A 25,532-nucleotide genomic window follows, 5' to 3' on the forward strand; every position below is an offset into this window, starting at 1 on the left:
GATCTGACAAGCTTCTAGTCTGTCTGAAGGAAGTCAGTTGAGAGCAAGGGGGGTAAGATGATACCTCTCGAAGTGGGGCTGTTTGAGAAGATCTGGACTTGCCGAAGTCTTCTTGGGCAGTCTATCAACACGCCCATCACTTCCGAAAACCATTCCCTAGCAGGCCAGAATGGCGCCGCTATGATCATTCGCCCCGAATCGAGGAGAGCGAATTTCCTGAAGACCAAATTGATGATCTCGAACAGTGGCAACGTAAACATGTCCACCTCTATCCAATCCATCAGGAAGGAGTCCACTGCCAGAACTTCCTCATCCGGGACTAGGGAGCAGCAGTAGGGGGTCCTCTTCTTCCAGTTGGAGGCAAAAAGGTCTGATACAGGTCTGCCCCACAACATCCAGAGACTGACAGACTTGCGGGTTGAGAGACCATTCTGAGGGAAAAACAAGTCTCTTCCTGCTGAGCATGTTTATCCCGATGATTCTTGCCCTAGAACAAACCTCCTTTCTAGATCCAAGAAATCAGAACGAAGGCGTCCTTGATCTCGACACACGATTCAACTAGTGTCATCACGAAGTCCTAGATTCTCATGTTCAAAGTCATGCCCCATGCTAGAACTTTGACATCAAGCGTCCTGAAAGACGAGGCGCCGATCGTCTCGTAAGACGTGGCGCCGATAGTCCTGTAAGACGTGGTGCCAAAAGTCCTGTAAGACGTGGAGCCGAGAGGTTAACAGAGCGAGACGCTGAACGTTCTAAAAGACAAGGTGCTGAGCGTCCTGGTGTCAGAAGAGACTCTTCTTACTGACAGGAAGACCTAATTATTCGATAGGCTCAACATTATCTAAAAATCAAGAGACAGGGACGCTCTGATTCTCCAGAGAGCAGCATTCCGCTACATAAAGCAAAAGTTACGTGAACATGAGAGGGGCGGAGCTGAGATCAAAACACACGCCCGAAACTGACCCATTCTTCCTTGTAAACAAACCCCAGATAAAGTTTGATTGCATAGCCTGCCACTTAGACTCCTCTCTAGAACTGGGAGAGAGAATCGTTGTAGCTAAAAACTAAAGGAGGTTTCCCTATAAAAGGAAAAAGTAATCCTCCTTCAGAAGAAGTACTGACCAAAGGTCTGCTCCCCTCTTCTCCAAAGATTTTGATGTCTCCGTGGAGGACTTTGACTTCTGAACGAAGGCGTAAAGAGCATTTACGTCCAGGACCGGACAAAAGACTCCCTCTCCCAAAAGAGAGACATTGAAGTTGCAAAGTCGGTTAGGCAGAAAAGTCTTATCGGAGTAACTAACAAAGGAGGATTCACTAGGAAAAAGATTTCGCATCCATCCCAGAAAAAACACGGACCAAAGGTCTGCTCCTCTCTCCCAGGCTCGCCAGAAGTAGCAAAGTCTGGATCCTACTGTTGTTAGTCATCAAATGTTTCTGTTTTAAGAAACAAAAATTAATAAATTCTTAAAGCCCCATTAATGACCACGTGAAAACTCAGAGGGTGGGGAACATGGAGCAACAGAACTTAGGATCCTCTCCTTCTGTTAACCTCAAACAATTCAACAGGAGAAAAGTGATCACTAAAGTCATCCTTGACAGAGAGCTTATAAGACGTGGCGTCGCCCTGAAAGGACAAGGCGGCGATCGTCCTATCATCCTGAAAGACGAGGCTGCCCTCGTCCCGAAAGACGAGGCTGCCCTCGTCCCGAAAGACGAAGCTGCCCACGTCCCGAAAGACGAAGCTGCCCAAGTCCCGAAAGACGAGGCTGCCCACGTCCCGATAGACGAGGCTGCCCACGTCCCGAAAGACGAGGCTGCCCTCGCCCCGAAAGACGAGGCTGCACTCGTCCCGAAAGAGGAGGCTGCACTCGTCCCGAAAGACGAGGCTGCACTCGCCCCGAAAGACGAGGCTGCACTCGCCCCGAAAGACGAGGCTGCACTCACCCCGAAAGACGAGGCTGCCCTGAAAGACGAGGCTGCACTCGCCCTGAAAGACGAGGCTGCATTCGTCCTGAAAGACGAGGCTGCATTCGCCGTGAAAGACGAGGCTGCATTCGTCCTGAAAGACGAGGCTGCATAAGTCCTGAAAGGCGAGGCCGCATTAGTCCTGAAAGACGAGTCTGCATTAGCCCTGAAAGACGAGGCTGCATTCGTCCTGAAAGACGAGGCAGCATTCGCCCTGAAAGACGAGGCTGCATTCGTCCTGAAAGACGAGGCAGCATTCGCCCTGAAAGACGAGGCTGCATTAGTCCTGAAAGACGAGGCAGCATTCGCCCTGAAAGACGAGGCTGCATTCGCCCTGAAAGACGAGGCAGCATTCGCCCTGAAAGACGAGGCTGCATTAGTCCTGAAAGACGAGGCAGCATTCGTCCTGAAAGACGAGGCAGCATTCTCCCTGAAAGACGATACAGCATTCGCCCTGAAAGACGAGGCTGCATTTGCTCTGAAAGACGAGGCTGCATTCGTCCTGAAAGACGAGGCTGCATTCGTCCTGACAGGCGAGGCAGCATTCGCTCTGCAAGATGAGGCTGCATTAGTCCTGAAAGACGAGGCAGCATTCGTCCTGAAAGACGAGGCTGCATTCGTCCTGAAAGACGAGGCTGCCCACGTCCCGAAAGACGAGGCAGCATTCGTCCCGAAAGACGAGGCTGCATTCGTCCTGAAAGACGAGGCTGCATTCGTCCTGAAAGACGAGGCTGCATTCGTCCTGAAAGACGAGGCAGCATTCGTCCTGAAAGACGAGGCAGCATTCGTCCTGAAAGACGAGGCAGCATTCGTCCTGAAAGACGAGGCAGCATTCGTCCTGAAAGACGAGGCAGCATTCGTCCTGAAAGACGAGGCAGCATTCGTCCTGAAAGACGAGGCCGCATTCGTCCTGAAAGACGAGGCAGCATTCGTCCTGAAAGACGAGGCCGCATTCGTCCTGAAAGACGAGGCTGCATTCGTCCTGAAAGACGAGGCCGCATTCGTCCTGAAAGACGAGGCAGCATTCGTCCTGAAAGACGAGGCAGCATTCGTCCTGAAAGACGAGGCTGCATTCGTCCTGAAAGACGAGGCCGCATTCGTCCTGAAAGACGAGGCAGCATTCGTCCTGAAAGACGAGGCCGCATTCGTCCTGAAAGACGAGGCAGCATTCGTCCTGAAAGACGAGGCTGCATTCGTCCTGAAAGACGAGGCCGCATTCGTCCTGAAAGACGAGGCAGCATTCGTCCTGAAAGACGAGGCCGCATTCGTCCTGAAAGACGAGGCTGCATTCGTCCTGAAAGACGAGGCTGCATTCGTCCTGAAAGACGAGGCAGCATTCGTCCTGAAAGACGAGGCAGCATTCGTCCTGAAAGACGAGGCTGCATTCGCCCTGAAAGACGAGGCTGCATACGTCCTGTCTTGAAAGACTTAGCGCCGAGCGTTAAGGCAAAATGATATTCACTATGCCACTCGGCGCGTTCGGTTCCGACCAGAGGGTTTATAAAGCCGACTGGCGCTCTGGGACAAAAACCGAGTCAATGATGGTTTGTAAGCATTGATATTAGCAGAGAATATCTATGACTTAAGAATTGCCATTAAAATCAAAAGTGATGCAATGCAAAATTCTAAAAGCAGTGTAAGAATCTTAACGTTCAACGCTCTTTGCTTTACCATGGCAAGGGCGAGCATTCTTGGGAACGTTAACAGGAACGCTCGCGAGGGCGTTTGCTCGTGAGCTAACGCCTCTCGTTTCCTTTCGCCGATCGACGTTCCTTCTCCCATGGGCCGGGGAGCTTGGAAGAGGTCTAAGGCTAGGAAAACAAAGTCCCTGTGCTGAAAGAATCCAATGCCTAATTTAGCACTGAAAACTTGCACTATTAAACTCTTACACAAAAAACCATAAATAGTCCTGCCCGTTGTGAGAGAACTTATTCTTCTGCCACGGGCTTGAATGAGAAAGCAAAATCGTCTCTAGTACTTGCTATATAAACTGTAACAAAATATTTTTTATAAAATATAAAACTGACATTTCCATAATAAAATAAACTTTCAAACATACTTACCCGGTGGTCACAAAAAGAAAAAAACACCGGGCAAGAGTTGAGAATAAAAATAGATGTAGAAGACACTCACCCGGTAGTTACATATAACCACCGGTAAAATTAAATGTCATAAATACCTACCCGGCAGTTACATACAAACGCCGGGAAAGTTATACGTTAAAGATTAAAATGAACAGAAAAAAGGGAAAACAAATGTAATCCACAATTAATTCAAAGGGAATTCAAAAACAAGCGAGTTGTAATGATAAAAAGAACAGATATAGCAATAACGTATCTATATATATATAAATGTAAACAATAGGAACATATAAATGAAAAAGCTACTAAAACTAGAATTTCCATATAAATTAGTTGTTGTTGGAGAATAATAGCCAACACTTTAATTCCCATATCGAAAAGAACGCTACCAAGGCATGTTGGGACTGCACCGAGAGTAACGAGTAACAGCGCAAATTAACCATACGCTAGTTCTATTTAATTTATGAAATTAGATCGATGATTTAAAGAACGAACACCAAATGGACAAACATTTCTTTAAAATTTTACATTAAAAGTTAAAAAACTTATATAAGTGGAATTCCTCCCATTCTTTGCATAAAACAAATAAAGAGAATTGCAAGACATACATGAAGATTACATCACACGACTGTGACGTCATAGAGTTGCCTGAACGTATTTCCGTCATCAGGATTAAAAACTTCGCAACTAAAATATATTGCACAAACAAAATCTCTGCATACAAACTGTGAGGATCAACCGACACTTTCGGTAACCTCATGTTGCATACATCACTCGCACAAACACGAAAATTAAGTTATCACTCATGATAAACAAAGTAAATAATAATAAAAACACGATTGCCAAAACCCTAAATCAGTGTACTTCACCAAACGAAGTCCAAAAAAGCGAAGAAGGGAAAATGATTCGAAAAACTCTCAATGGTGGACCGACGATGTTCTCGATCCAGCCGGCAGAGATGAACTGAAGTCTTAGACATGGGAATGATTCCTTGGACCACCCTGTGACGGGTGTTACCACCTACCTCCCAACCACCACAAGACGGTTGCCTCGTTTTGAAAAATTCTGCCGATTTAGAGATATCAGCTATATATATATAACTGCCAGGTAAGTACTATTCATAAAATTAAAGTTTTCAGGCATCCTGACATCTAAAGTCATTGACGCCGGTGGGCAACGGAAGAAGAGTCCTTAGGATTTTCTCCTTTCAAAGAAATCTTCGAAGGAGAAATATCCAGCCTGGACTTCTTCCGTCGCCGAGAAAACCTCTCTCACTGGGAGGTAGACCACTCCCTACACTCATCACACTTATTACTATTATCAAACCGTTGGCCCCTACAGTAAGGACAAAGGGTGTGAGGGTCCGTCTCGACCGCCGACATAAATGTACCACAAGGGCGGTCGGGTAATCCTGGACATTTGCGCATTTTCGCAGAGGCCAACTTCGCACACAAACCTGTAGGAGAAAAAGGCAGAAAGACATTAATGGCTGTCAGAGAGGCGAGGGTGAGAGTGGACACGTCCGACTACCACCCGAGCCGAGAGCAAAGTGAGCTCAAGCACAGGTGTGTGTGAGGGGGGGAGGTAGCAAGCTACCCTCCCTAACCCCCGCTAACTAGCGGCGGGGTAGTAAACCCTCGTTAAAATTCTAATGGCTCGTCATACCAGCGTCAATGACCTTAGATGTCAGGATGCCTGAAAACTTTAAATCAATCAATCAATCAATCAATCGTCATTTCAGCTACGCCGAAAGTAATAACCCGTATTAAATAGCGTGGTTTGTATGTCAGTAACGGAACAATTCTTACTTGGTACCAGAGCTTTACTATAGAAAATAAGGTGCTTCTGGTTTATTTGAAGGTAGTTTGAACAGTTTGAGTGATGATAAGTGGAAGAAATTTGTATTTATCAAGTTATAAAGCTATTTGGATAAAAAAACAAATCGACAACTGAAAAAATGAAATATCAAACTTTTCCTTAATAAAATCATGTAATAATACCAAAGAATTAGCTTTAGAAAAGAAAATAAACATTGTGGGTCAGTCCTCCAAACCACTCTGGGTCAGTTTTACCAGAGATTGTGGGTCAATCCTCCGCCTGGGTCAGTCCTCCGGTATTCTTTGCTCTGCCATATGCTCGCTTACTATTAAACATCATCTTATTGTTCCTATATTCTGGCAAGCGGGACATGTTTCACTGTGCACGTTATTTCGGCGTCAATTATCAACTATACAAAATTAGAATTTGATTACCTCAGTCAATATTACCCAGAAATTCATGGTTTTGAAAGATAAACGAATATACAGTACTAGAAATGATTTACCGAAATATGCTGGTTAAAATAAATTTAGTTTGGGGAAAATTGTGAAAATGTAAAATAAAACCGGATAATTCATGAATGGGTGGGTTTCCGCAACATTCGAGGTCAGAAATGGATAAAACACAAGGAAGTAAGTGGTATAAATATATGCTTCCTGAGGTAGTGCGTAGGTGGTCTGTTCAACAATTTTTTGTCAGCCAAAATACTCGCCCACTCGGATACCGGGTGTAGCACAGTATGTACTGCTCATCATAACAGAGGAACAATAATATGTCTAATAGCGAGGGTAGCAAGACAGCGGAGCAAAGACCAGCAAGTGAATAATTAGCATTGGTACATTAATCAAGATTCTCGTAGATACAATAAAAGATACTTCGATAGATTCCCACCCCACTATTACCGGTTCCAAGTACATAGGAGTTGATGTTTTTCTTTCTTTTTTTTGCGAGCAAAGCAAGCGCACGGCAGAGAATAAACCATTAGATTTTGACGAGTACTTAATGGCTTTTGCCCCACCCTGCGATATCTTCGCTCATGAAAAAAGAAAAATATAAGGCTCCTATGTACTGGCAAGCGGTAATGGCTGGGTGGGACTCTATCAAAGTATTACCCAATAAAATATGGGTGACGATGATAGGAAGTATTCTCATGTCTTGTGGGTGTAACAGGGTCCACGTATTTGGCTAGAAATTAAATCATCACATATTTAACATAGCTATAGGTATTGGGTCATTTACCCTTGGTCTTTCCTTTTTTTTTTCTTAGTAGAATAAGCTACGAAAGGGTTAGCAAGTCCACGAATTACCATAGCCTATGGTAGACATAGCAGCAGGATATTAAGCCAAGACAAAATTTATTAATCCAGTCACAGATGCTTCACACAATAAACACACGTTATCTCAAGCACTTAACTAGTTGTTAAATATTAAAATTCAATGAGATATTTGGGTACTTACGAAAAATAAATTACAACAACGCGATACCACACAAGCCGCTAAGTCAGACGGCTTCTTCTTCAATGTAAACAAACTAGAATTTGGCAGACGTAAACATTGAAATATCTCCGGATTATTATTATTATTATTATTATTACAAGCTTGGTTACAACCCTAGTTGGAAAAGCAAGATGTTATAAGCCCAAGGGCTCCAATAGGAAAAAATAGTCCAGTAAGGAAATGAAACTAGGAAATAGAAATACTACAAGAGAAATAATCAACAATTAAGATAAAATTCCTTAAGAACAGTACCAACATCACAATAGATCTTTCATGTATATATTATAAAAACTTCAAAACAAACGACGAAGAGAAATAAGATAGACCAACATGCCCGAGGGTACCCCAAATCAAGAGAACTCTAATCCAAGACAGTGGAAGGCCATGATACAGATGCTATGGCTCTACTCAAAACTAGGGAGCAATAGTTAGATTTCGGGGTGTCCTTCTCATAGAAGAGCTGCTTACCATAGCTTAAGAGTCTCTTCTATCCTTACACCAAGAGGAAATTAACCACTAAACAATTATAGTTCAGTAATTAACTCTTTGCATGGGTATTCCAAGGGAATGTGTTGTCACCTATCTTGTTTATCCTCCTCGTGGATTTTGTAATGCGTAGAACAGTCGCAGATGGTGAAGAAGGATTGGATTAGTGATAGGAATTTAGCAGACCTAGAGTATGCTGAGGATTCTGTTCATGTTAGCATAACACCACAGGATTCGCAATGCTTGCTTACCAGAATGCATGTCATATCTCACGAGGCTGGGTTAAAGATAAATAGAAGAAAGACAGAGATTATGAGAACGGGGTATGCAATGGAAGATGAACTATCATTGGAAGGAGAAAGGATTAATGAGGTAGAATCATCTAACTATTTAGGAACTATGCTCTCTAAAACAAGGTCTTTAAAATTAGAGTTTAGTGGAAGATTGAAAAAATCAAATCATACAATAACTAGATTAAGTAAAATCTGGGAATCAAACCGCCTGAAATTACATATAAAAAATCAGATTATATTAGTTTAGTGAGATTTGTATTACTCTATGGACATGAGTCATGGTATAACAATGAAACATTCTCCAATAGATTTAGTAGATTTGAGAACAAAGCCCTTATAATGACATTGGGAGTTAATTGGCCGGACAGAATTTGAAATGAAACTATAAGAGAAATTACTCAAATGCCATATGTTAATAAGATCATGATGAGGGGAAGATGGAGATGGTTTAAGCATGTTTTTCGCACTCTCTATGAGAGATTAGTTCACAAAACGTTCAGTTGGGCTCCACAAGGCACTAGAAGAGTTGGAAGACACGGGCTTACATGGCTGAGGAGTATGAAACGCGAAGTAGGAGATGATGAAGGGAGAAGTATTGAATTAAAAGCTCAAGATAGAGACAACTGCCGAAATCTAACCGAGACCCTTTGTGTCAATATGCGTAAGAGGAGATGATAATGATGATGATGACGATGATGATGAATTAACCCCTTAAGCGAGGAAGAATTGTTTGGTACTTGGAGTTGTCAGGTGTAGGCTATATGAGGAAAGGGGAGACTGTGTTAAGAATAGGTAAGACTATTAGAAAATAAGATCTTACCTTTAATTAGTATTTTAATTTCATGGTCGTTCTTAGCAACCGCCATCTAGATAAGAGTAGGAAAAGCTGATCTGTCAATGGAAATTAAAAGCACTCATAACAAGATGATACATAATTTGAACCAGATAATCTTCTCACTTTGTCTTATTGTCTGAAATTTTAGTACTGTATATCCTTTTAGCCACCACAACGCCAGAGGACCTTTGCAGTATGATTTGAGTTGTGGCCAGGCTATTTTTTCAATTTACATATTTCCTGTAAAAATTTCCTGGTTCTGGTCAAGAAATTCGTATGATTGATTTTGTGCTTTGGTTCTGCTTTTGATGCACACAAATCATTAACCCTTGCCTTCAAACTTAGACATACAGGATTTGATGAAACATTTTCAACACTATTCTCTCATTTCTTTTTTATAAACGTTGATAGAAATTATAATAACTGAATTGATACAATTACGTGTTAGGTAATTTAGCTTCGAATCCTTCGATTACGTTAGTGGTGCCTTTGTCACAGTAGTGCATGGAGTGCTACTAAATTACTCAAGGTCCATTTGTATGAAATATCAAGTGTTTTAATATATAAAAGAGTATTTAATTGGTAGAAACTAATATGTACGAATTGGAAACTCTTACTCATCATATGATTCATGAAGCAAATGGGTACCCCCAAGGGAAATTTACTGAACCCAATCTTATTATTATTATTATTATTATTATTATTATTATTATTATTATTATTATTATTATTATTATTATTATTATTATTATTATTATTACTTGTTAAGCTACAACCCTAGTTGGAAAAGCAGGATGTTATAAGCACAGGGGCCCCAACATGGAAAATAGCCCAGTGAGGAAAGGAAACAAGGAAAATATTTTAAGAACAGTAACAACATTAAAATAAACATTTCCTATATAAGCTATAAAAACTTTAACAAAACAAGAGGAAGAGAAATTAGATAATGTGCCCGAGTGTACCCTCAAGCAAGAGAACTCTAACCCAAGACAGTAGAAGACCACGGTACAGAGGCTATGGCACTACCCATAACTAGAGAATAATGGTTTGATTTTGGAGTGTCCTTCTTCTAGAAAAGCTGCTTACCATAGCTAAAGAGTCTCTTCTACCCTTATCAAGAATAACGTAGCCACTGAACAATTACAGTGCAGTAGTTAACCCCGTGGGTGAAGAAGAATTATTTGGCAATTTCAATGTTGTCAGGTGTATGAGGACAGAGGAGAATCTGTAAAGAATAGGCCAGACTATTCGGTGTATGTGTATGCAAAGGGAAAGTGAACCGTAACCAGAGAAAAAGATCCAATGTAGTACTGTCTGGCCAGTCAAAGGACCCCATAAGCCTCTCTAAAATTCTATAGAGACATGAAGTGAAGTTTAAACTGTTTTGTAAATGATACACAACTTTATTTCTCTATAAATGACATTGATGATACAGCTGAAACTTTAAACCACGTTCTTATTACTGTTATAGAATTATGACAATAAAACAGCTAAATTAAATTAAATTAAAACAGAGTTTACGGTATTACACAAGAAAAATGGTTTATAAAAACTCGAGTGATATCTAAAAAAAGAATACAGTAAATGAATAAATATTAACGGTTAACCTGGTCCCAATATCTAGTAGAAGTCGTATTTACCTTGGAGTAGGCCTATCATTTGGCTGTAACTTGCCATTCAATGCTCAAATGAATAATGTAATAAGAATTGCTGGATATCACATTTGGAACATTGCTTTTGTAATTAATTATCCGGATGAATATTCTGTAAAAAAAAAAAAAAAAAAACCTAATGATTAACTTGGCTGTTACCAGGACTGGCTATTATAACTATTATAATTTGCCCACATTACAACATAAGAAATTATAAAACAGTAAACAGAGGAACAAGTTTGAGAACATGTGGCCCCCTTCCACGAGAAAGTATTACTCCTATACTAATTGATTTACATTAGCTGCTTTTTAAAGCTATAATGGAGTTTATAAGATATATGCAATGGCTCATCAAGTTATCAGAACTTGATATTCCCTTTTTACCTGTTTTTTTTTTTCAACTCTTCCTCCTTCACTATCTCTCTTTTACATCACCCACTATATTTCCCAATTCTTTTGCTACAACTAATATATATATATATATATATATATATATATATATATATATATATATATATATATATATATATATATATATATATATATATATATATATATATATATATATATATATATATATATATATATATATACACACACACACATATCTTTGAGAATCACTATACATCGTGCAGCCAACAAATCTGTTGAGACGGTATTAGTTACAGATAATTTCTAGTTATTAGAGACAAGATTTTCCTCTACTGTAGGTTCTAGACCTTTCAAATATGCGGCCCCAAGACTTTATAACAAGCTTCCACTTGACATCCGAAGGAATGAAGGTATTGAGGATTTAAAAAGAAAAAAAAATTAAGATTATTTTGTTTAGCAAGTGCTTCGATAATGAAGACTCGCCAATTATTGCAGAATACGCCATGTTATACTTTAGATACCTAATGATGTAATCTATACGATAAATAAATCTTGTAGGGCACAAGGTTTTCACATGTGATAGGACCAGGAAAACTACTCTTAAAGTAAGTAAGTCTTGCATGCACATGATGCTACTCTCTTGCTATCAAATACATCCTCTGAATAGCTCCAATAACTATTCTCGTTCTGATACGAATTATTGCTACGGTGTGTAGCGATTCTCTAAAATATTCTCGACGTCCAGGACTATCAATTAGATGAGTCTTTGCATATATTCTAAAATCTGTTCTAGCTTTAACAGTCAGCTAGTGTAATTCAATAAGTATAGAGATGTCAATATTAATATCTGGTCTACGATCAAATTGAATGGTTCACAATGCTGTACTATACACACAGTTAATAACAAAAAAAAATGTGCACTTTATATATAGCCTACACACACACACACACACACACACACACACACACACACATATATATATATATATATATATATATATATATATATATATATATATATATATATATATATGTATATATATATATATATATATATATATATATGTATATATATATATATATATATATATATATATATATATATATATATATATATATATATATATATATATATATATATATATACATATAGTACGGACCCCTGGTCTTGTCGCGCAGGCAACCCTACACATTACTGGTATAGCCTACATTCTTAGGTAGTTTGTAAATCACACTGCATAGCGTGTTTACTGTCAAATTCACATTATCGAAACATTTACAGAATAAGAAACTCTCCAGTTTCTTCATGAACGAAATATTTCTCATTTATCGATTTCCTATTTTGAATTACTTTATTGCAAACATTGAATATTTGCATAGCCGCAATTTATGACATCGTTATAGTATCTATTGTCCGTATTTTCTGCTAATCTCTTAATTTCCAAATTATAAGCTTTGCAATATCTAGAATTCACTATATAATCATTAGGTTTCTTCAACTCAGTGCAACTTATACATTTTATCTGTCGTGAGTTACATTCTTTTGGTTTCCTGCACACGTTATCATCAGTCTTGAACTTGTAATCTTTTCAAAATTTCCATACCTTTGACGGTGGCAGCACCCAATTTTTCCAGAAGTTCCATTCCGGCTGCGACCAGACTCTGGAATATTTATACTAATAATATAATTAAATCAGTTAGACAGCAGAATTAGGTTGAACAGATGGTCACGCCTCATCTCATAGTTTTCCTTTTAAATATATCATATTTCAATTTGCTGTTTCTTATTATTTCCCTTTTTATTTTATAGTATATAATTTATTTATTTTTTATTCTTAATATTAGGCTACGCCCGGGAAATTGAGAGCCTAGGTCTAGATTCTAAAGCTATCTTCCTTTCATGGTGAACTGTACATACATACATACATACATACATACTTACATACAGTACATAATCATAGACCATATAAAATAATGTAGTTACCCTTTCATCCTTGAATAATTTCGTTTTCTGTCACAAAATTTGCTTATTGTGACGTTTATAATCTTCAACACCTTTGACATTCAGAACAAAAAATGCAACAAATAAAATCATTTAAAACAAAAAAAATATCCCAAGTAAAAACACCAGTTTTATCAAGAACAGCCAGTTTTGATTTCACTGACATGTTGGGGTTAAGTTAGAGAAAATAAGAGGAAGTATTATGACGGTAAGTTCCTCAATTTCTTTGACATTCAGAAGGGAAAAAACAATAACATAAAAGAAAAAAATACACTATAAAGCAATAAAAACCATACGTATATACCAGTAGTTTTATCAAGAATATATAAAGGATTATTAGAGACCCGAATATATACTGCAACTCTACCAGTAGCCTTATTATTCTCATTAATATTCAGGAAGAGGAAGAAGAACGCACAGAGACAGGGCGACTTCTTGCGCACTGGTGAGATGTTATTTATTATCTTTATTCTAATATTGCGTATTTTTAATGCATGCATGGTTATATTTAATAGTAATTATTAATTTTAAACTAATTAAATGCTCATATTACGTTTAGGCCATCCTTAAAGGCAGAGGCAACAAGTTTTAAGGTAAACGAAGGTCAAACTATACTACCCTAAACTACCTGCTGTACTATAGCCTTTTTAGGTTTCACAATATCTAAAAGTAGGATTAGAATGTTTTTGGGCTAACCTTATCTTAGCTACACTTAATCTCTGGATTAGTCTAATCTAAAGGTCTTAGGGTAGAACGTAATCCGAAGCCTTTGTAGTTTGTTGGGACAATATAAAATCACAGGGTTGTTTGTATGATAATGGCCACCTGTATGTATGATGATGGCTAACTAAGAATACGGCAGTGTAAAGGACGGATCGCAGGGCGTGTTAGGTTAGGGGGCCGTAATTTAGGTCAGTTGCTGTCCTTTTTTTATGCACTCTGGAGGAACTGGCCGCTGATACGTAAAGGCTCCAAACCACATTTTACAAGGAAAATAGACACAAGAACACCACCTAACCTAAGGTTCCCCACGTAACCTTACTTAGGAACCCTATCCTTTACTTACATGAAGGCTATGCCCTGTGCGACCCCTCCTTACGCTATTGTATTTGTAACTTACCATGTTCCAACGAACTACGTTCACCCTTCCTAATTCATGGATCTCTAGGAGGTCCCGCAGTTATATTTAGATGTGTTCTTACCCAGCCATTACGGCTTGCCATTACATATGAGCTTCTTTTTCTTTTTACGCGAGTGCATGGTGAAGCAAAAACCATTAAGGACTCTATTGAAATATTATTGAAATCTAATAGTTTTGCTCAGTTTTGCGCTCGCTTCGCTCTTGAAGATAGAAAAACATTAAATTCCTATGTACTGGCAAGCGGTTATGGCTGGGTGGGACTATTAAAATATTACTGGTCTCGCGATGTACAGTGATTAAGAATATGACGTCCAGTACTGTTATAGCAAGGAATGTGCGAGTCTCCTGATGAGTAAGTATATGATGTTGTAGGTTAGAGAGATACAAGAAGTTTTGGAAGCGCTTTACATCGGCAGACACGGATCAGCTTAGGTGTAGAAAAGGGAAATTTTGAATATATTTCACTAAATCAAAGAGGTACAGTATTTCCTAACCTAAGGTAACCCCCTTAACCTTACCAATGCCAGAGTGTAATTTCTGGGGTTTTTAATGCCCATGCAACCCTTCACAGACCGCTTTTAATGCTGATTAGAGGGTACATCTGCCCTTTTGTAAATTAATTCAATTTTTTTGTAATTTTAGTGCCATTGCACAGGTTAAGGTTTAGCTGGCGTTAGATGGTCTTTTAGAATACTTTTTTTTTCTCAATTAAAATATGATACATTGATTTCTAGCAATACTGAAATTTACTAAAAGAAATGGATGAGTGATGGCTAGTTTGGCATTTTTCTCATTATGATTAATTGTGCTGGGGCATAATAAATTTGATACTGATCCATTAAAATGGGAGAAACATTTCAGTGTCTAAGTCCAATGTTTACTTTTGGGATACTGATGGTGGGTTACTGCCCATGCATTGTTTGCGTTTCGTTTTACTAGCTTTCTGATTTTTGTATGACATAATTTTCTGACCTTTTTAACCAATTAGAGCTTCCAAATTTTTGTGCCATTTTTCCCCCTTATCTTCAGTTCCGGCATGACTACAGTCAGTCAGAAGACTTGTCCAAAAGAGAAGTTGAATATATTTAAAAATTTAGTGTAATTTTATCGATAACGGTATGGTGGTTATAGTGAAAATACTCTCCATTCCGTATCATTGTTATTGTTGCTCATGCAAAGCAAAAACTTTTTGAGGAACGTAATGTAAATTTTAGTTAATTATAATATTTCAATAGTAACCTTCGGGGATGGCATGCGCAGCACATCCATGTACCGTTTGCAGTGAGATTATGTTTATTTGCGAGCAAAGTGAGCCACAGCAGGGAAAAAACCATGTATGGAGTGAGATACTGTATGAGTTATAGGTAATTAGGATTTTTCAATATTAAACTTACCCGATAATCATGTAGCTGTCAACTCCGTTGCCCGACAGAATTCTATGGAGGGATACGCCAGCTATCACAATACTAGAAGGGGGTGTATTTACCAGCGCCACCTGTGGCCAGGTACTCAAGTACTTCTTGTTGACACCTCCTCAATTATTCCTCTGTCGTGCTTCCGGCAAGACGTTCTGGGATACGCTTATGTTCTTGGAGTATTTTCACGACTTTGGTGAAGTATTTCTCTTTGATTTCGGCTGTCGCTTTACTGGAAACTTCTATATTAGCTTAGTTAGCTTTTGGAATTAATTTGATTAATTATGGTGACGAAGAGAGTATGAACTCTCGTTCACCTTTCAATGGCCGACCCTTCCCTTAGACGGAAGTGTTGGTGTCTAAGAGAGTATAGACTCTCTTTCTTAATTTTGCTTAACAAAAGTTATAGATTTTTTTTATATCTCTCCGCCTCTTATAGGCCTCTTCGATTAACTTCCTTTTATTATAAACTTATTAAAATTAATTTTTATATTTGTTTATATTCGACCTTCCTAATAGTAGGCGGTCTTTTCTTGGTACCGAAGTTAATTAACATTGAGCCCGTCATTTCGGTTTTACCTGTTAACATATTATGCTATTTCCGCCACAGAGTTTGAAAGAATTTCTTTGATAGTCTCGTACTGTTTTCAAAGTTGAACTAACGTTTTGTTTTGTCTCTGCAGTTGTTGACGTTCAGAACGTTCAACTTGCACTCTATCGTTACGATAGAGAAAGAATGTTCACGGTTTCACGTTGCAGTAAGAGTAACCGTGTCTAGCGTTTTGTTCATTCTTTCTTAACTTAATGGTTTTGATCCTAATAAAGGAACTTTTCATTTTGGGAAATATTTCAGTTTTTTCCTTTAACAATAATATGTTTTAACGATATATATGATTGGGCTCTTCTCTCAGGTTCTAAGTCAAGAGAGAGAGAGAGAGAGAGAGAGATAGAGACGGAGGGAGAAAGAGGAGAATAAACGTTTCATTCAAGCCTGCCAGGCGTACGAGTAACGTCGTTATCGTTTTTGCTCTTCTCCCTAGTCTCTTTAGGGGAAGAAACTAAACGTTTCTAGAGTGATCTAGTGTTTAGTCTCTTTCCAGCCACTGAATTATCTTTCATTAGATTTTTCTGTTACATTGTAATTCTGTTTTCGCAATTACTAACTTTTGAGAAAGGATAGAATTGCGTGTTTCAGGTACAAACCACTTAAAGTTTCGAGTTCAGTGAAATAAGTGCAAACAGAAATCAAAGTGATAAGTGATTAGCGCAAAGTATGTCAGTGTTGTGCGTGAGGGTACTTCTGTGCGCGCCAGTTGTCCTCCCAGTCCGGGACCTCTTGCAAGCTCCCAAGACCAGGGAGAAGCAATGTCGAAGGGCATAAGGGTTCAGCAGGCCTTGATCGGCGCACAGAAGTATCCTCGGTGGTTGTGGGCGTGTCTTACCGAGACCGTCACTCCCACCCGCAGACGATTGAGCCCTTATTTTGCTCGTCTGCAGAAGAGATTTAGGGGAGAAAATAAAGGCAGAGTAACGCTGGTCTCAGGTCTCAAGACCTCTTAAACGTAAAGTCCAGACCTATGCCAGACGTACGAAGTTAAGTTCAACAACCCGGATGACAGTCATTGGGTTAGCTCTGACTCTCCTCAGTCATCAGTTGAATGCACTCCGCCTAAGAGGAGTAAGGTTCTGCCGCAACAGATCTCTGCTGTTAAGGCTTTACCTCAGCAGACCTTAGTGTCTGCCGACCCCAAGTTGACTCTACTGCGGTCCATGCAGTCACAACTTTCGGTCTTGATGCGTGAGTGTCGGGCTGAGAGTGTTGCGCCTCCGCCTCCGCCTACACTCCCTCCGCCTACGCTCTCTCCGCCTGATCGCAGTACCACCTGCCAGGCGTACGATGTTGTGGACTCTACTGCAGTCCATGCAAGCACAGCTTTCGGACTTGATGCGTGAGTGTCGGGCTGAGAGTGTTGCGCCTCCGCCTCCGCCTACACTCCCTCCGCCCACGCTCGCTCCGCCTGATCGCAGTTCCACCTGCCAGGCGTACGATGTTGAGCCACGTGCTGAGTTTGCTGTTCCCAGTGGTGTTCAGCCTCCGCCTTCCTTAAGGCAACCTTTACAATGGGATCAGGAGGATTATACCTCTCTTCCTCCGCCTCCACTTGCTGCTCCACCAGTGATGCAACACTCGGTTGAGGTACAACAACCTCTCCCGTCCATGAGTCAGTCTCCTCAGCTCTCGCTGCAGCGAGCTCAACCCTCCACAAGGCAAGCACCACAACACCTTAGCCTTACGCCTCAGGAGCCTCAGCTTGCGAGACATTTACCTTGTTCTGCGCAGCCTCTTCCTCATCGCGCTCCGCTCACACCACAGGAACTGGAACTTGCTACTCCGCTTCCGCCAACCGCTCAGCAAGCGCAACCCTTGGGTTCAACCACTCATGCTAGGAGTCAGCCCCCTCCACCCATGCGCCTTCCTTCTGCTTGTCTTTTATTCAGCCTTTGCAGACTGAGCCTCAGGTGTTCCCTCAACAGAGTCTTGAAGAGGAAACCACAACTATTGTTGTTCCAGCTCGTTCTGACTCTGCTGTTCAGCATACCTTACCTCCATTTTCAAACCATATGATAATGGAGGTTATTTGTATCTCTTACAAAATATATTTGTATTCCTTGCAATATATTTTTAACAAGATCGCAAATATGGCAAAAATATGTATCAGGAGTTATGAATGTAAGGTAAATATTATGTTGATATTAAAACCCCATGCAAGCATGCATAAAGCACTCTAGCACTGGTCATGGAATTTCTGAGAAATGTTAAACGCCATGCACACGCTCTGCTTTCCTTACAGCAGGCTCTGCTTACAGCAGGCTCTGCTTACAGCAGGCTCTGCATACAGCATGCTCTGCATACAGCATGCTCTGCATACAACATGCTCTGCATACAGCATGCTCTGCATTCAGCATGCTCTGCATACAACATGCTCTGCATACAGCATGCTCTGCATTCAGCATGCTCTGCATACAACATGCTCTACATACAGCATGCTCTGCATACAGCATACTCTGCATACATCATGCTCTGCATACCTTACCGCATGCTTCTCAGTCACACATCTTTGGTTGTTGCCAACTCACTAGACTGTCAAGCAGTTTCATAACGTGCCTTCTAGTCTGCTGCTTTTGCACCAGTGAACCCTCACTGAGAGAACTTAGCTTTTCTAGGATATGGTCCCTGTAGATGAGAAAGTTCTTTTCTCCCTCCTTCTGATATTCCCTTGAGGACTCTGTCATTTGGAGGGAGCCTTTAGCTGCATAACCTCTTATGGACTTTTATTTAAGCATAACATGCTTCCAGGGAAGGTAATGGTTCCACTTCAGTCGCTAATCCCGTCTGTTACCACACCTGCTCCCATAGACCTTGAGCTGTGTTGCATGACATGCAGTCCAGGCTTAGTCCTTGTTAGAGGATTTTTTGTTTACGGAGTCAATGTGTCACGGGAAAGACGTTCAACAACCAACAGAAGTGACTTGTTGTGACGCAGTGCGGCAACCTCAGCAACCCGATAAGGAGTTGTCTGTACGACCCAGACAGTCTAGACAGATTCGGGTTGTCACTGTACTTCCTCGCTTGCCCATGATTGACAGTTCACAGACTGTGCAGCAGTATCATGATCTTGTGTCCGGCTCCGTCAGACGACTGGCTTTTAAGAGCTCCCACAAGTCGTCGCTGTCTGGAGATTTTCAAATGGACTATGGATCTGACCAAGGAACTGGGCCTCCTGGTCAATTTTGAGGAGTCTCAGCTCGTTCCATCCCAGACCATTGTGTCCTTGGGTATGGATCTTCAGAGTCGAGCTTTTCGGACTTTTCCGTCGGCCCCAAGGATCTTCCAAGCCCTAGAATGCATCCAGAGCATGCTGAGAAGGAACCGATGCTCAGTCAGGTAGTGGATGAGTCTAACAGGGACACTTTCATCGCTGGCCCTGTTCATCGTGTTAGGGAGACTCCACCTCCCCCCCTTCAGTATCATCTAGCTGCTCACTGGATAAAGGACATGACGCTAGAGACGGTCTCAGTTCCTGTTTCCGAAGAGAGGAGGTCTTCTCTCGCGTGGTGTAAGAACAGCTTTCTTCTCAAGGAAGTCTACCTTTGGCTGTTCAGAAACACGACCGCCGTCTCCTCTCGGACGCATCAGACACGGGCTGGGGTGCGACTTTGGACGGACAAGAATGCTCGGGAACATGGAATCAGGAGCAAAGGACACTTCACATCATTTGCAAGAAGTTGTTGGCGGTTATTCTGGCCTTGTTAAACTTCAAGTCCCTCCAGCTTAACAAAGTGGTGGAGGTGGACTCTGACAACACCACAGGCCTGGCTTACATCTTCAAGCAGGGAGGGACTCTTTCGTGGAAGTTGTTCTAGATCGCAAGGGACCTACTCATCTGGTCTTAAGATGGAAAGCTAACTGGTAACAAGGTTCATTCAGGGCGGTATGAATGTCATGGCAGATCACCTCAGACGGAAGGGTCAGGTCATCCCCACAGAGTGGACCCTTCTCAAGAATGTTTGCAACAGACTTTGGGCCCTGTGGGGTCAGCCAACCATAGATCTGTTCACTACCTCGATAACCTAGAGACTCCTGTTGTATTGTTCTCCGATTCCAGACCCAGCAGCAGTTCACGTGGATGCTTTTCTGCTGGATTGGTTCCATCTCGACCTGTATGCATTCCCGCCGTTCAAGATTGTCAACAGGGTACTTCAGAAGTTCTCCTCTCACAAAGGGACACGGCTGACGTTGGTTGGCTCCGCTCTGGTCCGCGAGAGAATGGTTCTTAGAGGTACTGCAATGGCTGGTCGACATTCCCAGGACTCTTCCTCTAGGAGTGAACCTTCTAAGTCTACCTCACGTAAAGAAGGTACACCCAATCCTCCACGCTCTTCGTCTGACTGCCTTCAGACTTTCGAAAGACTCTCAAGAGCTAGGGGCTTTTCGAAGGAGGCAGCCAGAGCGATTGCCAAAGCAAGGAGAACATCCACTCTTAGAATCTATCAGTCTCAAGGGGAAGTCTTCCGTAGCTGGTACAAGACCAATGCAGTTTCCTCAACCAGTACCACTGTAACCCAGATTGCTGACTTCCTGTTATATCTAAGGAAAGTAAGATCCCTTTCAGCTCCTACGATCAAGGGTTACAGAAGTATGTTGGCAGCGGTTTTCCGCCACAGAAGCTTGGATATTTCCACCAACAAAGATCTACAGGACCTCCCTAGGTCTTTTGAGACCTCAAAGGAACGTCGGTTGTCCACTCCAGGCTGGAATCTAGACGTGGTCCTAAGGTTCCTTATGTCATCAAGATTTGAACCTCTCCAATCAGCCTCTTTTTAGGACCTCACATTAAAAACTCTTTTCCTCGTGTGCTTGACAACAGCTAAAAGAGTAAGTGAGATCCACGCCTTCAGCAGGATCATTGTTTTCACATCTGAAACGGCTATATGTTCCTTGCAGCTCGGTTTTTGCTAAACGAGCTTCCTTCACGTCCTTGGCCTAAGTCGTTCGAGATCCCAAGCCTGTCCAACTTGGTGGGGAATGATCTGAAGAGAGTACTTTGCCCAGTTAGAGCTCTTAGGTACTATCTAAAAAGGTCTTAACCTTTACAAGGACAATCAGAAGCCTTATAGTGTGCTATCAAGAAACCTTCTTTTCCAAGTTCTAAGAACTCAGTTTCTTACTATTCAGGCTTCTGATTAGAGAAACACATTCTCATCTGAAGGAAGAAGACCTTGCTTTGCTGAAGGTAAGGACACATGAAGTGGGAGCTGTGGCTACTTCAGTGGCCTTCAAACAGAACCATTCTCTGCAGAGTGTTATGGATGCAACCTATTGAAGAAGCAATTCAGTGTTCGCATCATTCTATCTCAAAGATGTCCAGTCTCTTTACGAGTACTGCTACACCCTGGGACCATTCGTAGCAACGAATGCAGTAGTAGGCGAGGGCTCAGCCACTACATTCCCATAATCCCATAACCTTTTAACCTTTCTCTTGAATACTTTTTATGGGTTGTACGGTCGACTAAGAAGCCTTCCACATCCTTGTTGATTTGGCGGGTGGTCAATTCTTTCTTGAGAAGCGCCGAGGTTAAAGGTTGTGATGAGGTCCTTTAGTATGGGTTGCAGCCCTGTATACTTTAGCACCTTTGAGTTGATTCAGCCTCCCAAGAGGAACGCTGCGCTCAGTAAGGAAGACGATCTTATTAAAGGCAGAGTAACGGTTCAAGTCGACTTCCTTACCAGGTACTTATTATTTCATTGTTATTGTGGATAACTGATTATATGAAATACGGGATACTTAGCTATCCTTTAGTCTTGTACACTGGTTTTTCACCCACCCCCCTGGGTGTGAATCAGCTACATGATTATCGGGTAAGTTTAATATTGAAAAATGTTATTTTTATTAGTAAAATAAATTTTTGAATATACTTACCCGATAATCATGATTTAATCGACCCTCCCTTCCTCCCCATAGAGAACCAGTGGACCGAGGAATAATTGAGGAGGTGTCAACAAGAAGTACTTGAGTACCTGGCCACAGGTGGCGCTGGTAAATACACCCCCTTCTAGTATTGTGATAGCTGGCGTATCCCTCCATAGAATTCTGTCGGGCAACGGAGTTGACAGCTACATGATTATCGGGTAAGTATATTCAAAAATTTATTTTACTAATAAAAATAACATATTTCAATTTTACGCCATTTATGTGAACCATATAATTTTCCAGCAGCTTATCTTGTATTTATTATGCATTTCTGACCATTATTGCTGGTGCAAATACTAATTTTTGAGTTTCCCCGCCCAACACCTCGGTTTCCCACTAATATCCCCCATAACTTTATGTAAGGGATGTGGTAGGAAAACTCAGGAATGGGTAGTTTGCCCCCAATGATCAATGTCAGAAATGGATATAACATAAGATAGGAAGTAGGAAAAATTTATTTTTCATACATTTGGTCAGAAGTTTAAGTACAGTATTGTATATTTTACCCATTTTTCCTCTCAATTTCCTATTGTGGGAACCTAAGTAAATCTAATTTTCAATATTAAACTTACCCGATAATCATGTAGCTGTCAACTCCGTTGCCCGACAGAATTCTACGGAAGGGATACGCCAGCGATCGCTATACAAGAGGGGGGTGTACTCACAAGCGCCACCTGTGGCCAGGTACTGCAGTACTTCTTGTTGACACCACTTCAATTTTTCCTCTGTCGTGCTTCCGGCAAGACGTTCATGGATACGCTTATAATTTTGGAGTCTTGTTCACGGTTTTTGGTGAAGTATTGCTCTAAGATTTCAGCTTTCGCTATTCAGGAAGTTTTATTATTAGCTTAGCTAGCTTTTGGAATTAATTTGATTAATTATGGTGACGAAGAGAGTATGAACTCTCTTTCACCTTTAAATGGCCGACCCTTCCCTTAGACGGAAGTGTTGGTGTCTAAGAGAGTATAGACTCTCTTTCTTAATTTTGCTTAACAAAAGTTATAGATTTATTTTATATCTCTCCGCCTTTTATAGGCCTCTTCGATTAACTTCCTTTTTTATAAATTTATTAAAATTAATTTTTATATTTGTTTATTTTCGACCTTTCCTAATAGTAGGCGGTCTTTTCTTGTACCGAAGTTAATTAACATTGAGCCCGTCATTTCGGTTTTACCTGTTAACATATTATGCTATTTTAATGTTTTTGAAAGAATTTCTTTGATAGTCTCGTACTGTTTCAAAGTTGAACTAACGTTTTGTTTTGTCTCTGCAGTTGTTGACGTTCAGAACGTTCAACTTGCGCTCTATCGTTACGATAGAAAGAGAATTTTCACGGTGTCACGTTGCAGTAAGAGTAAACCGTTTATAACGTTTTGTTCATTCTTTCTTAGCTTAATGGTTTTAATTCTAATAAAGGAACTTTTTATTTGGGAAATCTTTCAGTTTTTTTCCTTTAACAATAATATGTTTTAACGAGTATATATGATTGGGCTCTTCTCTCAGGTTCTAAGTCAAGAGAGAGAGAGAGAGAGAGATAGAGACGGAGAGAGAGAGAGCTGGATAAACGTTTCGTTCAAGCGAGTAACGTTGTTATCGTTTTTGCTCTTCTCCCTAGTCTCTTTAGGGGAAGAAGGTAAACGTTTCTAGAGTTTATTCTTGTTCTCAAGCTTTATGCGGTGAGAGATTTTAAACGTAGTTTATTTGATCTAGTGTTTAGTCTCTTTCCAGCCACTGAATTATTTATCTTTCATTAGATTTTTCTGTTACATTGTAATTCTGTTTTCGCAATTACTAACTTTTAAGGAAGGATAGAATTGCGTGTTTCAGGTACAAACCACTTAAAGTTTCGAGTTCAGTGAAATAAGTGCAAACAGAAATTCAAAAGTGATAAGTGATTAGCGCAAAGTGTGTCAGTGTTGTGCGTGAGGGTACTTCTGTGCGTGCCAGTCGTCCTCCCAGTCCGGGACCTCTTGCAAGCTCCCAAGCCCAGGGGAGAAGCAATGTCGAAGGGCAAAAGGGTTCGGCAGGCCTTGATCGGCGCACAGAAGTATCCTCGGTGGTTGCGGGCGTGTCTTACAGAGACCGTCACTCCCACCCGCAGACGATTGAGCCCTTATTTTACTCGTCTGCAGAAGAAATTTCGGGGAGAAAACGCTGGACTCAGGTCTCAAGACCTCTTAAACGTAAAGTCCAGACCTCTAGAGTTCAACAACCCGGATGCAGTCATTGGGTTAGCTCTGACTCTCCGCAGTCATCAGGTGACTGCACACCTCCTAAGAGAGGTAAGGTGATGCCACAACAGACCTCATCTTCTGTTAAGGCTTTGCCTCAGCAGACCTTAGCGTCTGCCGACCCCAAGATGACTTTGCTGCAGTCCATGCAGTCACAGCTTGCGGTCTTAATGCGTGAGTGTCAGGCTGAGAAGGTTACACCTCCTCCTGCGATCGCTCCGCCTCACCGCAGTCCAGTCTGCCAGGCGTACGATGTTGAGGTTCCTCAGGATACCTTACCGCGTACTGAGTTGCCAGTTACCAGCGGTGTGCAGCAACCTCCGCCTTCCTTAAGGCAACCTCAGCAATGGGAGCAGGTATCTTATGCCTTACTTCCTCCGCTTCCGCTTGCGGTTCCACCAGCGAGGCAACAATCTCTTGAGGTACGACAACCTCTTCCATCAATGAGGCAGCCACCTCAGCACTCGCTGCAGCGACCTTAACCCTCCTCAAGGCGAGAGCCTCAACTCCTTAGGCTAGCACCTCAGGAACCTCAACTCGCGAGACAAGAACTGCGTTCTGCGCAGCCGCTACCTCAACTCTCGCAGCTCACACCTCAGGAACCTCAACTCGTTCCTCAGGAACCTGCTACTGCGCATCCGCAACCCTTACAGCAAGCGCAACTCTTGAGGCAACAACCTCATGCTATGAGTCAGCCACCTCAACGCATGCATCTGCCACTTTCTCCTCAACTTGAGCCTCTTCCCATTCAACTTGGAAATAACAAATGACAATAATAACACCTCATTACTTTCATAACTTGCATTTGTAATCATATACATGTATGCCTACACAAACATTATGATAATGGAGGTTATTTGTATTACTTATATAAAAATATATATGTATTCCTTGCAATATATTTTTAACAAAATCGCAAAATATGGCAAAATATCTTCAAAACAAAAATGAATCATGAGTTATGAATGTAAGGTAAATATTATGTTGATATTTAAACCCCATGCAAGCATGCATGAAGTAATGCAGTGTTGCCAACAGGGCGAGTTTCCCTTTCCTGAGGTGAAGTAGATTATAGTACATTTAGTGCAGCTTAATTCTACGATTATCATGCCGGCTATCAAATTCATCAACAAAACAGTCTAAATCAATTCCCTCGGCACGTGCACTTTCAATGGACAGTAATGCGATATTACTCACTCTAGCACTGGTCA

The 25,532-nt window shown here is 41.2% G+C and overlaps 3 protein-coding genes across 3 annotated transcripts in view; 1 reads left to right on the forward strand and 2 right to left on the reverse strand.

Moving 5' to 3' along the window:
• LOC137656309 (splicing factor 3B subunit 3-like) overlaps positions 1-7,406 on the reverse strand; it is a 158,904-nt gene extending 151,498 nt beyond the window's left edge. The window contains exon 1 of the mRNA XM_068390481.1: positions 7,323-7,406. The gene's annotated coding sequence lies outside the window, so the exon portion shown is untranslated. The remainder of the gene's footprint in view (positions 1-7,322) is intronic.
• The window catches only part of LOC137656682 (zinc finger protein 91-like), a 430,152-nt gene that overhangs the window by 157,203 nt on the left and 247,417 nt on the right, over positions 1-25,532 (reverse strand). The gene's annotated exons all lie outside the window — the stretch shown is intronic.
• The window catches only part of LOC137656680 (5'-AMP-activated protein kinase subunit beta-1-like), a 108,212-nt gene continuing 95,968 nt past the window's right edge, over positions 13,289-25,532 (forward strand). Inside the window, exon 1 of the mRNA XM_068390867.1 lies at positions 13,289-13,446. The gene's annotated coding sequence lies outside the window, so the exon portion shown is untranslated. The remainder of the gene's footprint in view (positions 13,447-25,532) is intronic.

The sequence above is a fragment of the Palaemon carinicauda genome, chromosome 17 (genome assembly GCF_036898095.1).
Source record: "Palaemon carinicauda isolate YSFRI2023 chromosome 17, ASM3689809v2, whole genome shotgun sequence".
In the NCBI taxonomy this organism is placed as follows: domain Eukaryota; kingdom Metazoa; phylum Arthropoda; class Malacostraca; order Decapoda; family Palaemonidae; genus Palaemon; species Palaemon carinicauda.